We start from the raw sequence: 12,985 nt of genomic DNA on the forward strand, positions 1-12,985 counted from the left end.
CCATTTTATTAGAATTCCTTGAGTAAAAGAAATGATAATTATGTAATTAAGTGAAATGATAAATGTGTCAGCTAACCCTGTTGTGATAATCATTTCACAATGTATATGTATCAAATCATCACGTTGTATACACAAACTTAGAAGATGTATGTCAGTTATATCTTAAGCTGGGAGGAAATTAAAAGAGAATTCCTTTGTCTAACAGAGTTTAACCAATAAATATTATAATTCATTGTGATATTTTAAATGACTATCTCATGGACAAAAAAATAACAATACTGACTACACAGGTCTGTTTTCGTGGGTCACTTCGATACTTAAGGTATTACAGCCTTTAAGCACTGTACTCAAAGTCTTTTTGTTAATATGGATCTAAATTAACTTGATGGTGAATTCATAACCTGGATTCCTATAAAAGGTGAACTAGCCTTCCCACACCGGGAGTCGAACCCGGGCCGCCTGGGTGAAAACCAGGAATCCTAACCGCTAGACCATGTGGGAGAGGACGTGAGCTGCTTTAACTGAAACTCAATTGAATCATTTCTGTCCGCCTCCGCCTTCGCGTTTCAGCCCCGCCTCTGAGCTGAAGTAGCTTTCTGCGCCTGCGCGACTTTTCCGGCGCTAGGAAGTTGCGGTTGGTGTTTTGCTGTTTCGCAGCCCACGCGTATCATGGGACCTGACTAGGGTCTCCGACCCCGCACACCCTTCCCAGGGAGCCGCCCGGGACTCACACACCCGCCTCCCGAGGAGCCGCCCCCGAACCCCCCACCCCATCCCGAGGAGCCGCCCCCTAATACCACCACCGCCACCACCGCTTTCGCCACCTCTCCGCGGGGAGCCGTCCCTGCTCCAGCATGCCCCGCCCCAGGGGAAGCCTATGACCTGGCCTAAATTTCCAAAAATGTGTTACAAGGCTCCACAGTGAGGTTTGAGAAAATAATGGTTTAACAGAGAGCAGGTTGTGATCCTGGTTCCCTAGGTCTCAGTTTCCTGGATTTGATACTTTAGTTTGCTGAAATAACTTTTACTAGATCAGATTTTTCCAGTCATGATGTTTCAGATCATAGGGCATCTTAAGAGGAATTTTGCATTTAGAAGGAAATGGATGAAGCTCCGAATAGCTTCTGGGTAAAGTTTGGGGGCAAAAAACCTTCAGAGGCCACCTTTTTTAAGATCTTCTTTAGGGATGGCCTTATATTAATAAAACCAAAACAAAACAGCCCAAACTGTAAAGGGAGGCTACATACATTGTACTGTTTTAACAACTCATAACATTGGAAAACAGAAAAAATAGAATTTCCTAGTCATAAGCCCGTTCAGGAAAACGTGCCTCCCTGATCAAGTTTTATAAGTTTTCAAGAGCTTCCTTTTCCCCACATGCTTGGCAACACTTGAAATGTAGCACTTGCTTTTTGGCTAGGAGCCAGTGAGGCTGAGATTTTTTTTCAGATGCGTTTTAGACTTGGGGTTCTTCTCCAAGTGGCTTCTTCATAAGTGCTCATTTTTATATTGCAGGACTTGTCTTCCTATAAATCATGTACAGTTTCTTTCTACATAGAATACCATTCTTTTATGTGGGTTGTGCATGTTTATCTCCCAGTCAGTGTTGTTGACGTTGTTGTTGTTTTTTTTTTTTTCTCAATTTATGTTGAAGTCAGCACTCCTTGCAAATTCAAACTTTCGGAAGTGGGAAGGGCCTTGACCTGAGGTTCTAAGCCATTTCCAGGGTGGCAATAAAATCTTTCTTTCTATGATGGGAAACCCAGCAGAACCCTATGGGGCTTCCTGGGGTACATTTCCAGGTCTCTTTTCTTATTTGCAAGGTAAAGACTTCAGCCACCTCCTCACCCTTCCTGAATACTAAAAAGCAGATTCAAACAGTTACTAAACAGGGAAGTAACGGAATGCAGAAACAAGTGCCTTTTACACAGGGCAAGTAGATAGGTCCATAATCATATATGTGACAGAAAACTTCTGCATCTTGCAAGTCTTTGTTGGTGGCACGAATCTTCCTAATTTTCTCTTAGGATGCAGCATCATTTTTGGTTTATTGCTAGGGTAAGAAGGGGAACTTCCAGGGGTTGTCATTTGTCTTTTCTGACCATAGTAGCTCCCACTCCAAGATTCAGGGGGCAATTTAATAGTATCGGTTGTCAAGTAGACTATTTGAATTTTACGTAGCAGAATCAGGTATGTTCACGGACCCACTGGAACCATTTTGGAATAAACTTAGGCTAAAACTTCATTTATTTCAAGCTCCAATGAACAACACAAAAGTATTGGAGGAGCAGGAGGAACAAATACTAACAAGATTAACACTAATAATTCTGAGCTGCTTCACTACAGGCAGGGATAAGTATCAAAGCAAAGCCAGTGTGAGTCAACAGAACAGATGGCCATCATTCCTCTGGGGAAGGGTTGGGGATGTGTTGACATCATATTCTCGTGGCAGTACTGCAGGGTCCTTCTTCAGGTGACCCAGTCTATTCTTCCTTCAGTAGGATGAGACTATGAACTGACTTGGCTCTTGGATCTGAACCACAGGCCATTACAGCTCCATTGTAGTTGAGATAGGAGGACGGGGGGCATGGGGCAGGGCACAACTGTTAAAAGAAAGACAAAGCCTTTGAAGCTACGACAAACTAGTTAGTACTAACTAGGCCCAGTATGGCAGAAGGTTCAGCTTCCAGTGGGCCTAGAACCTCATTTTACACTTATCGTATTATGTTAGCTGAATGACACACCCACAAGCACCGTGACAGTTCCGAGGCAGACCATGAAAGGCCCCAAAGTGGGAGGTGCTCCCAACTCCTGGAAATACACAACACTTCCCCTAGATAGCTGGAATAACCCTCCCATTTATTAGTCTATGAAATTACCCCACCCCTAAAAACTCTCCAGCCCATGTTTCTGGGCCTCTTACCTTCTGAGATGGCCCACACTCTGTCTATGGAGTATCTCCCTGAATAAATCTGCTTTCACTCTACTTTGGCTCGCTCTGGAATTCTTTTTGGCACAAAGCCTAAGACCATCACTTGGCTGCCCATCTCAGGGACTCACTGGAGACCTGGACATGACCACCCTCTCATGCCCCGTTTTCCTGCCACGCAGTGATTCAGGGCAGATTTCTGGCCACCAAGCTTTCTTAATTGTATATATGAAATAATACTGCAGAAGACAGCCCATTTATTTCATTCCCAGGACACCACTACCAAAGATTCCTGTTGCTCAAGCACTGCTTCAGTAAGAAGAGCTCAGCTTTTTCCCAGCAGGTTTGCTTCTTGGACTCTTGCACCCTGGGATTCCAAGATGCTCATTCATTCAATCAGGAGCTGTGAGGTTTTTCTCACAGACCCTGGCTTGTGGAAAACTGCTACCAAATAGTTTTCAAACAGCTGGTGCTCTCTTCGTCGGTGCATTTCTCCATACCTTAATAAAGGAAATATTTTCTGGACTCCTCTGGGGGACATAGTGGATGGGCAGGTGTGTGAGTCACATTTGATAAATCCCACTCCAACATAACTATTTACCAAGCTTGTAAAAGGTTAGTCTACCTTGCATTGTGGATGTGTGTTTTAACAACCTCACTGGAGGTAAGCCACGTTGGCCCAGGTTTCAGTCAACTAACCAAGCAAACTTAGGCTTAAAATCACTCCCAGACACTCAAATTATCACAAGGGATCCATACCAACAAGTTTGACCCCCAACGTTATCTTCTGCTTCATTGGTCTAGCAATCTTAGGATCTATCCCCACATATGTTCCTTATCTTTCTTCTAATATAAATTGACATAATCTTATAATTATGTCAATGGCTAAACTATCTCATACTGAGTCATAGCTGACCTCCTGGGTGGGGCTGAGACTGAATTCCAGTTTGGGGTCTGGAAACACTGAAGAGTGGTGAGGGTGGATCTGGTGTTGAACTGGCATCCCCTTGCAAGGTAATTTTCATGTTTAAGGTCCAGACTGAGTGCCTTGGTGTGCCAAGTGTGGTCTATGTACTAGCAACATTGGCTTCTTCTGGGAGCCTGCTAGTAATGCAGAAACTCAGGCTCTACCCAAGACCTACTGAATCAAAATGTGCATATTTACAAGGTACTCCCTTTCAAGTGATATGGAGAGCTTTGAATCTAACTTATGTTGCTGTTCTGCAACTTGCGGCATTGAATTAAATGCTTGATTTTCAGCTGTTCCTCTTATTTCTGTAAAAAAAAAAAAAAAAAAATGGGTTGCCTGAAGGCCATGATAGAAGATCGCTTGTACTCTGACCATATCTTGAGTTAAAAGTTTATAAGCCTTGGGTAACTTATTTTCTTTATGTAACTCCAGTGTACTCAGAAAGCGCCAGTCTACTGTCAAAATTGATCAAATACCTCACCTTCAATAGAACTATTAGTCCAGGTAATGCCAGGTTGTTATTTAAGTAGATACCTTACCATGACACACGCGAACTACCAGGATTTCATTTTGTACTAATAATGAGGTCATTACTGTGTTTATGCCCAGGGAAAGATAATCTCCAATTTTCATTTTTGAGTGTCTGTTTCATGAAAGCCCTGTTGGCTGCAAAAACTAGATGTCTAGTAGTTCCTGTTGTGGTACAGTGGGTTAAGAATCTGACTGCAGCAGCTCTGGTCTCTGCGGAGGCCTGGCCCAGCTGGCACAGTGGGTTAAAGGATGGAATTCAGTTCCTGGCTGTGAACTTCCATATGACACAGGTTCGGCCATAAAATAAAAATAAACGTTTCTTTTTTATTTCAACAATAGAAAACACTGCAGATATTTCTAATAGATGAAGGGTTAGAGGAGAAAAGAGGAAGGGGGTGGCATTAACAGAGCTTAGGAGCATCTTACTGCTGACATTTTTTTGTGTGTTTACTGCGGATATTTTGGAGACTGCAGTTGATCCAGGTAGAACTATGGAGGCTGCTGATTTTGCAGTCATTCAGCCACTTGTGGAGGCCACTGCTGAAGCATGCACTTACTTATAGCATTGCCTCGGCTTCTGGGAGTTCAGAAGTGCACAGACAGCTCCTATTACCTCTGTTGGAAATGCCAAAGACATTAGAGTCTGGGATCAGCCACTGTTTCCAAAAAGAGAAGAAGAAAATGTGCCCCTTCCTCCTACATTCCAAACTCCTCTCAGTGTCTCCAAGTGACTGAGCCTAGTCAGAAGCCAGTTGGCCAGTAACTGGAAATGATTGTAGGTTTAGAGCCCCCTGCAATAAAGAGCAGAAGAAACAAGCCCAGCTTTTACCATACTTAGATTCACTGCTTTTTAATCTGATGATCTTCACCGAAACTAGAGGTTTTTATTTTGAGCTTATTTAACAAAGTACCCCTAACACATACTTGCCTAGAAACAACCATATTATTTTGCCCATGATCCGGGAAGGGCTCAGCAATGTGGTTTTCCTGTTCCCATGACAACTGCCAGTCACTCACTTGGCTGGATTCAGCTGGTGGTTGGGCTGGGCTGAGGCCAGGACTTCACCAAGAGACATCTTTCTCCAGGGCTTCTCTACATGCTGAGAGCCTCTAGCACATGGTGATCTTAAGGTAGTTTCACTCTTTACACAGTGGCTGGCTCCCAAAAGGAAAGAGAGGGAACAACCACCCCTCCTGAAATTTGTGAAGAACTGGCTTGGTGTCACTTCTGCTATGTTCGATCAGTCAATGCAGTGCAGACCAGCTCAGAGTCAAGGGAGAAGAGGAACAGACTCCCCCCCTTCAGTGGAGGAGAGGCATGTGCTTATGGCTTACACAGAGAGAAGGAATGAGGGTGGCTGTCTTTGAGATAAAGTGTGATGTCTAAAGGTGTGGTCTTCTTTTCAGGTCTCTTCCAAGCCTAACCCACAGTTTCTCAGGGTTGTCTCCCACTGCACTCTCTCCAGGCTCTGAACTCCTTTTCGTCTTGTGCTTTGTGCAGATATGAACAATGGCTCTAAATGCTTATTAAAAAAACAAACAAAACCCCAATCAACCTTTTGTAGACCTGCTTTATTACAAGGCGAGAGTTCTTAATACTCCCTGAGGGAGGAGAAATAGGCTGAAATTATCTTGTGGTGAAAACAACTTAAAATGGAATAGAATTGGCTGAGACCCATGTTCCTAATATTTGCATAAACTGCAGAAAGCCTAGATTCTCACCAGCCAGTTTACTCTCACTGCATTTCACACTTTCCCTTAGAGGACTATAATTGTTTCACCCTGTTTTGTTTGTTTGTTTGTTAATAAAAATTAATCATTCATGGTATTAATAAATCTCATGAATTATTTTGAAAGTGTGTTAAAAACAAGACAAACTAGACTCAAAATGGAGTTTCTTCTACTAAACTACACCTCACCAGTCCGAGACTTAATTACAGTTTCTGCTTTCCTAAGAGGGGACTCTTCAGCCAATCAGGAATCACCTGATAAGCATTTCCTGCAGTGCGTTAAGGATCCAGAGCTGTCACCGCATAGGCTCAGGTCATTGTTGTGGCACGAGTTCTATCCTCAAACCAGGAACTTCCATGTGCCATGGGAAAGGCCAAAAATAAAGGAGTTGGGGGGTGGGGGGAATCATCTGATCAACGCTAGTGAGGTCATCTGCCAGATAGATCCTCCCATCCCCTAAAGGATGGTAATCCTGTGATTACCAACCTGCTTTTTCATCTGGTTTTACTTCCTTGTCCCATCCTCTTTTGCTTATAAAAGTTTTCTTAATTTTCTACAGTTCCTCAGAGCTCCTTTCTGTCTGCTAATCTGAATGCTGCCCAATTCATGAATCCTTGAATAGAGCTAATAAGAGCTTTAAAATTTACTCAGTAGAATTTTGCTTTTTAAGTGCAGAGTTCCCACTGCGGCACAGAGGGTTAAGGATCCTGTGTTGTCTCTGTGGTGGCTCAGGTTGCCGTTGAGGTTCAATCCCTGGCCCAGTGCAGTGGGTACAGGATCTGGCGTTGCCACAGCTGTGGCATAGGTTGCAGCTGTGGCTCAGATTTGATCCCTGGCCTGGGAACTTCCATGTGCCATGGCTGTGACCAAAAACAAACAAACAAACAAACAAATAAAAACCTATTGTGGTCATTATCATTAACATACAAACCCAGATTGTTTCTCCAGGGCAAGATGAGCTCACAGAACCCTCCTGTCATGGACCACCTGGCTGGAGAATCAGAAACTAGAGACATCCTGACCCCTGAAACTATGACTAAGAAATGTCACAGAAACATCACAAGACAACTGTTAATCCCAGCTTCTTTTTTCTTCCCCTTTAAGAACACCCCCAACTCAAAGAGCAAGTTGTGGTGAATCTGAGGCATATCTCCCATTCCCTTGCTCGGAGCCCTGCAATAAATTGTCAGTTTGCTGCAAATTTCTGCTGTCAGAATTGGGCTTTCTGCACCCCGGGCACCCCTACCTTGGGTTTGTAACACTTTCAATCTTCCAGACAGGCCTGGTCATCCTGCAAAGAATAACCTTTGCCTTGGGGTTGGTCAGCTGTTGCCTCAGGCTAATGGACCAACCTCGTTACAGCCCCTCAAGGTCTAACCTATTCAGGTCCAGGACAGGGTAGCCCATGTTTCTCAATTGAGTCCTGAAAAAATCAAGGAATGATCTGGTTTCAGGTCTAATAAAGCTTATGTGGTTCATCAGGCTCAATCCTGGCAGGGCTCACAGGCACACAGGCTGGGACAGTCCAGCTTGGCAGTCTCTGGGGGCTGTAGTCAAAACACAGGCCCCCGCCGACCACACTCCTGGGTAGATCTGCATTCCTAGCCTGGGCACCCTTGTCTGAAAATCTCTGAGACACGGCACTTGGTCATTCAGGTTGTAGGAGATAAGAGTGCTTGCTGAGTCTATAAAGAGTCATGGTTTCTGCCGTAATGTCTTCACTTAAGAAGTCTTCATAGATCCAGGATCCAGTAGTAGAAAGTCACAGAGGAAGTGTCAGGGACTGCCACCTGATGCCATTCCAACAGCCACAACCCCAACTGAATGCTCGTGATAGACAAAGGTATGTGGATGATCCTTTAGGTGGGAGGTTTTGGGCTCAGGACCAAGGTTGAGGTAGGTGGGGAGCGAAGCAGGGAACCACTGGGGACTCTTTAGAGGGTCAGCTCCAGGGAGCATCAGGATTGTGTTGGGAAGGGGCATATGTCCCCTCCACCTGTCTTGAGCTTTTATGGTTGGACTAATAATAAAATTGGCATAAGACAGACTAACAAGAGAAAATGAAACCAATTTTGATTCATGTGCATGAAGGCCTCGTAGAAATGGGATCAAAGAAGTGGCCAAACAGACACTTTTATAATTTTTAGAAAAGAAACAATCAATTTGTGAGGCACTGACAGGACAAAGAAACTCAGGCTTTGAGTGTTTAGTTAATGGAGAATCAATCCAGAGTTCAGGGTGTTTCCTGTTGGCCTAGTGGTTAAGGATCTGTCCACTGCAGGGGCTTAGGTCACTGCTGGGGTACAGGTTTGATCCCTGGCCTGGGAACTTCTGCATGCCATGGATGTGGCCAAAAAATAAATAAATAAATAAGAGTTTGGGCTTCAGGTAGAAAATTAAAGGAGTAACAAGGATTGTTTATATAGGCTTCTTGGCCTGAATTCCTCAGTCTCTGACTATAAGGGTGTCCTTGTTACTTTTGGATGCAGGGAGTGCACCTTTCACATGAAACATTTATTTCCTGCTTTCAGGGAGTCAGAGAGGAGGGTCAGAGCATCCCTCTTGCCCTGATCATTTCCCAAGTAATTTTCATTTAATATAATCAAAACTGAGGTACATTTTGGGGCAGCCTACCCTGAGGTCCAACAATTGATTAGATGTAGAATATGATGAATAGAGTCCTTATTGTTTTATATGGGAAATGATAAGTTTTTAGGAACTCTAAACAGGGTGCCTCTGCCTCTTCATGGACAGGAGCACAGAGGGGAGGCTTGAAACACTTCTCCAACTCAAGGTTCACTGCTTTTCCATTCCTGGCCCTCCTTTCGCTCCCATTTACAAGGCCACTCCCAGCACCCTCCCAACCCCCCAATTCCCCACCCCCACCCCCCACCACCTACCTCCCCACTCTCCTCCCCCCAGCCCTTACCCCCAGCAGTGAAATGATTTCCACCTGCTGTGCAAGTCTCTGCTGACCCTCCTGACCCCAAGCTGGCACATGGATCCACGAGGGAAAATGGGAGATGGGGAAGATGTACTCTCTCTGGCTCCACCTCTTGCTTACAGGATCACAGAGGTGATTATAGGGTGATTAAATTCTCCAGTGTTATTTTCCTTGTGATCTGACTTAACTAGCTGTTCTGACACCTGGCAGCTCAGCTCTCTCCAGCTCAGCCGAGCCCCTGACAAGAGAAAGGTACCAGGAAGTTGGAAGCCTATTCTCAAGAGTCCAAAGAACCGGGCAGAAGGCAGGAAGCATTTATAGGATAAAGAAGGAAGAAAAGTAAGAGAGGAATAGAAAATACCTGACTGGCTGGGGCCATTGAGTCACATTTGTTTCAGGGGTGAGAAGGAACAAAAAAAATGCATAATTTCCTTAATCCCAGGAAGGTGGGAAGTGGGAAAAGACCGCCTTCTTCCTTGTTCTTTGAGTAGACATCAGGCTTACATCTCTAACTCCTCAGGTAAAAGAGTATTTGACCCTATGAAGTCACAAGAGGACTGTCATAGTGCTCATTCAAATCAGCAGAAGGGTAGTAACATTATGCTAAAATATGCTGAATCACCTCAGGTTTCTTTATAGTGAGAGTTTCCTACTTTGGAATGTCATCTTTCCCTTAAATTCCTGTCCTTGGTCCTAAGGATCATGATCTTGCTGCACCTGAATGCAGGTCTCATTTTATGTTTCCCTTAAGGACCTGAGGCATATCTTATGCTTTTATTTATGTTTTTATACTTAAGCAGGCCTGCATTGTTCCACAATGTTCTGATGGCTTTCTTGAGCTGTCATTAACTTGCAGTGGTCTCCCAAAGTTCCCTAGGTTTCCCTCTCTCTATATATGGTCCCCTGCTAGGACTTCTACAACTACCTGTGTAACAGTCCTACTCTATCCCTATTATCCTGAACAACCATAAGTGATAACCTTTCTTTCTCTGCCTTCCAGATCTCTCCATTGCTCATGCTGAGAAACTCTGCCCTAGGACCACTCAGGAAACCCTTTTTATGCTCCTTGCAATTAATTCCTGGTGTCAAGTGACAAAAGCAATACAATTCAGTAATGAGTTTGATGCCCTTTACTTAAGGGAAAGCAATCCATGGACGGGGGGGAGTGCAGTGCCTCACAAGCAGTGTAGTGCTCACACTTTCCAAGGGATTTGGGTCAGGAGTAAGTTTACAGAGCCTTAGACAAGGGCATGATGGCTAGGAAGCTGGGATTTCTTTCAAGGTCAGCAGATTCTCTTTTCCAGAGAATAGTAGGGTAGCTAATGCTGCCTTGGAAAAGACGGTTGGTGGTAGGTTTCCTTGACAGCGAGGTGTTTCCTGGACGTGGAGACTGATTTTATCTTTCACCTGATGACCTGAGGCATATCTTATACTTTTATTTATGGTTTTATAGTTAAGCAAGCCTGCTTCAATTCTGATGGATTTCTTGAGCCAATATTAACTTATGGTGTTCTCTCAAAGTTCCCCAAGTTTACCTTTCTATCTGTTGTCCCCTAATGGGACTTCTACAACTACCTGTTTAACTGTTCTCTATCCTTATCACTGGGATACAAATTACCTTCACCCCTGGCTTCTATCTCATAATTCCCTTCTCTGAGCCCAAGGAGAGGTTAGAAATGCAAGTTGTCAAAACCAGACAAAACATCTAGTTAATATATAAAACTACAATCGCAGAATCAGCCAGGCCTCTGATTTCTCTACCATATCATAAAAACAACAGGGTAAGATTTGCAAAGCTGGCATTTACAAATGCTACAACTACATATTACTCTAAAGCATTCTCAAGCCCAGTAAAATTCAATCCCAATTAAGAACTTAAAATAGCTTGGATCTTGAACTTAAGCAATTAGTCAAATATCTTATCAGTGGATTCTGCAACTGTGATATTCTGATTTCTAATGAGAAGCATGTATTGGGTTTTTGTCCATGGTTCCTGGCACATAGCTCCTAAAACCTTCAATTCCTATATAAGAGCCATAGGTCCTTTTGTTATCGTATTTAGTTTTGTGCCTAGTTCCTAAAATAGCTCCAGAGATCGAAGGTATGGCTCAGATCCTGTGTTGCTGTGGCTGAGGTGTAGGCCTGCAGGCTGCAGCTCTGATTTAGCTGCTAGCCTGGGAACTTCCATATGCTACAGGAAGAAAAAGAAAAAGAAAAAGCCCTAAAAAGAAAAAAAAAAAAGATGGTTTACCATTTTTATATATTAAAAATATAAATATGGAATGCCATTGTGGTGCAGCAGAAACAAATCCGACTAGTATCCATGAGGATGAGGGTTCAGTCCCTAGCCTCGCTCAGTGGGTCGACGATACAGCATTGCTGTGAGCTGTGGTGTAGGTCGCAGTCGAGGCTTGGATCCAGAGTGGCTATGGCTATGGCTTAGGCTGGCAGCTCTGATTCAACTCCTGGCCCGGAAACTTCCATGTGCTTTGGGTGTGGCCCTAAAAAGTGAATATGTTATATATTATATACACATGCCCATGCAGCTCTGAAAAAATATATAAAAATGTGTTAACACTGGGTATTTCTTGTGATGAGACAATTGGTGCTTTCCCTCTTGTACTGCTACTATTTTCCAAATTTTTATGATGAGCTGGCATCAATTCCATAACAGGAAATGTATATGTCAGAAGCCCAGAAGTCCTCCTTAGCTTTGGCATCAGGTCCTCTTGTCCAGGTATGATGGGCAGGACCCTCCCTGAGCCATGAGCTAACATCCTGCTCTCCAGCCACAAGTCATTTCCAATAGGTTCAACAAATATCCTGCTCTGGTTTGCACCTCTTTGATCTAGAACAGTCTTCTCTTTTTCTGCCTACCTAACCCTTCTTCTTAAGCTTCTCTTTAAGTTTTGCTTGCTCAAAGAAAGCCCGCAATTCTGAGAATCTTCAAACCTACCATATTCAACTATGCTTATACTTTTTTTTTTCTTTTTTGGCCACACCCACAGCATATGGAAGTTCCCAGCCAGGGATCAAATCCAAGCCACAGCTACGACCTATGCCACAGCTGCAGCAATGCTGGATTTTTAACCCTCTATGCTTGGTCAGGGATCAAATTGCATTGCCACAAAAGACAATACCAGATCTTTAACCCTCAGCACAACAGTGGAAACTCCTGTGCATATACTTCTATTGTAGTGTTTACTACATTATCTTAATTATCCTTTGATTGTTCATGCTGCCCTCTAAATGCCAGATCCAAAGCAGGCTCTCTTTCTCATTGTTTTAACCAGACCTGCCCAGTTGTTGAAACAAGGCCTGCCATAAAAACTATTTGATGGATGGATGAACTAAAATAACTATAACTATGAAAATTTGAGGTTACCTACTCATGTTTCATTTATTCATTCCTTTATTTTGTTGTTGTTGTTGTTTGTTTTGTTTTTTTGTTCTTTGGAGGGTTTTGGTCTTTTTTTTTTTAGGGCTGGACCTGTGGCATGTGGAGGTTCCCAGTCTAGGGGTTGAATCAGAGATGCAGCTGCAGGCCTATGCCACAGCCAAGCAACACAGGATCCAAGCTGCATTTGTGACCTACACCACAGCTCATGGCAATGCTGGATCCTTAACCTACTGAGCAAGGCCAGGGATCAAACCTGAGTCCTCACGGATGCTAGTCAGATTTGTTTCTGCTAGGCCACAATGGGAACTCCCTGTTTTTTTTTTTTTTTAATTTATGGCTGTATCTGTGGCATATGGAAGTTCCTGGGCCAGGGACTGAATCTGAGCTGCAGCTTCAACCTACACTACCACTGCAGCAATACCAGATCTTTAACGCACTGCATCACAGCAGGAACTCCCACATTCCTTTATTTTTAAAAAA

The 12,985-nt window shown here is 43.6% G+C and overlaps 1 non-coding gene across 1 annotated transcript; it reads right to left on the reverse strand.

The window, feature by feature from the left end:
• TRNAE-UUC lies at positions 430-501 on the reverse strand. Its single transcript has one exon. It is a non-coding gene; the product is annotated as a tRNA-Glu (tRNA).

Source organism: Sus scrofa, chromosome 1 (assembly GCF_000003025.6).
Source record: "Sus scrofa isolate TJ Tabasco breed Duroc chromosome 1, Sscrofa11.1, whole genome shotgun sequence".
Classification (NCBI taxonomy): Eukaryota; Metazoa; Chordata; class Mammalia; order Artiodactyla; family Suidae; genus Sus; species Sus scrofa.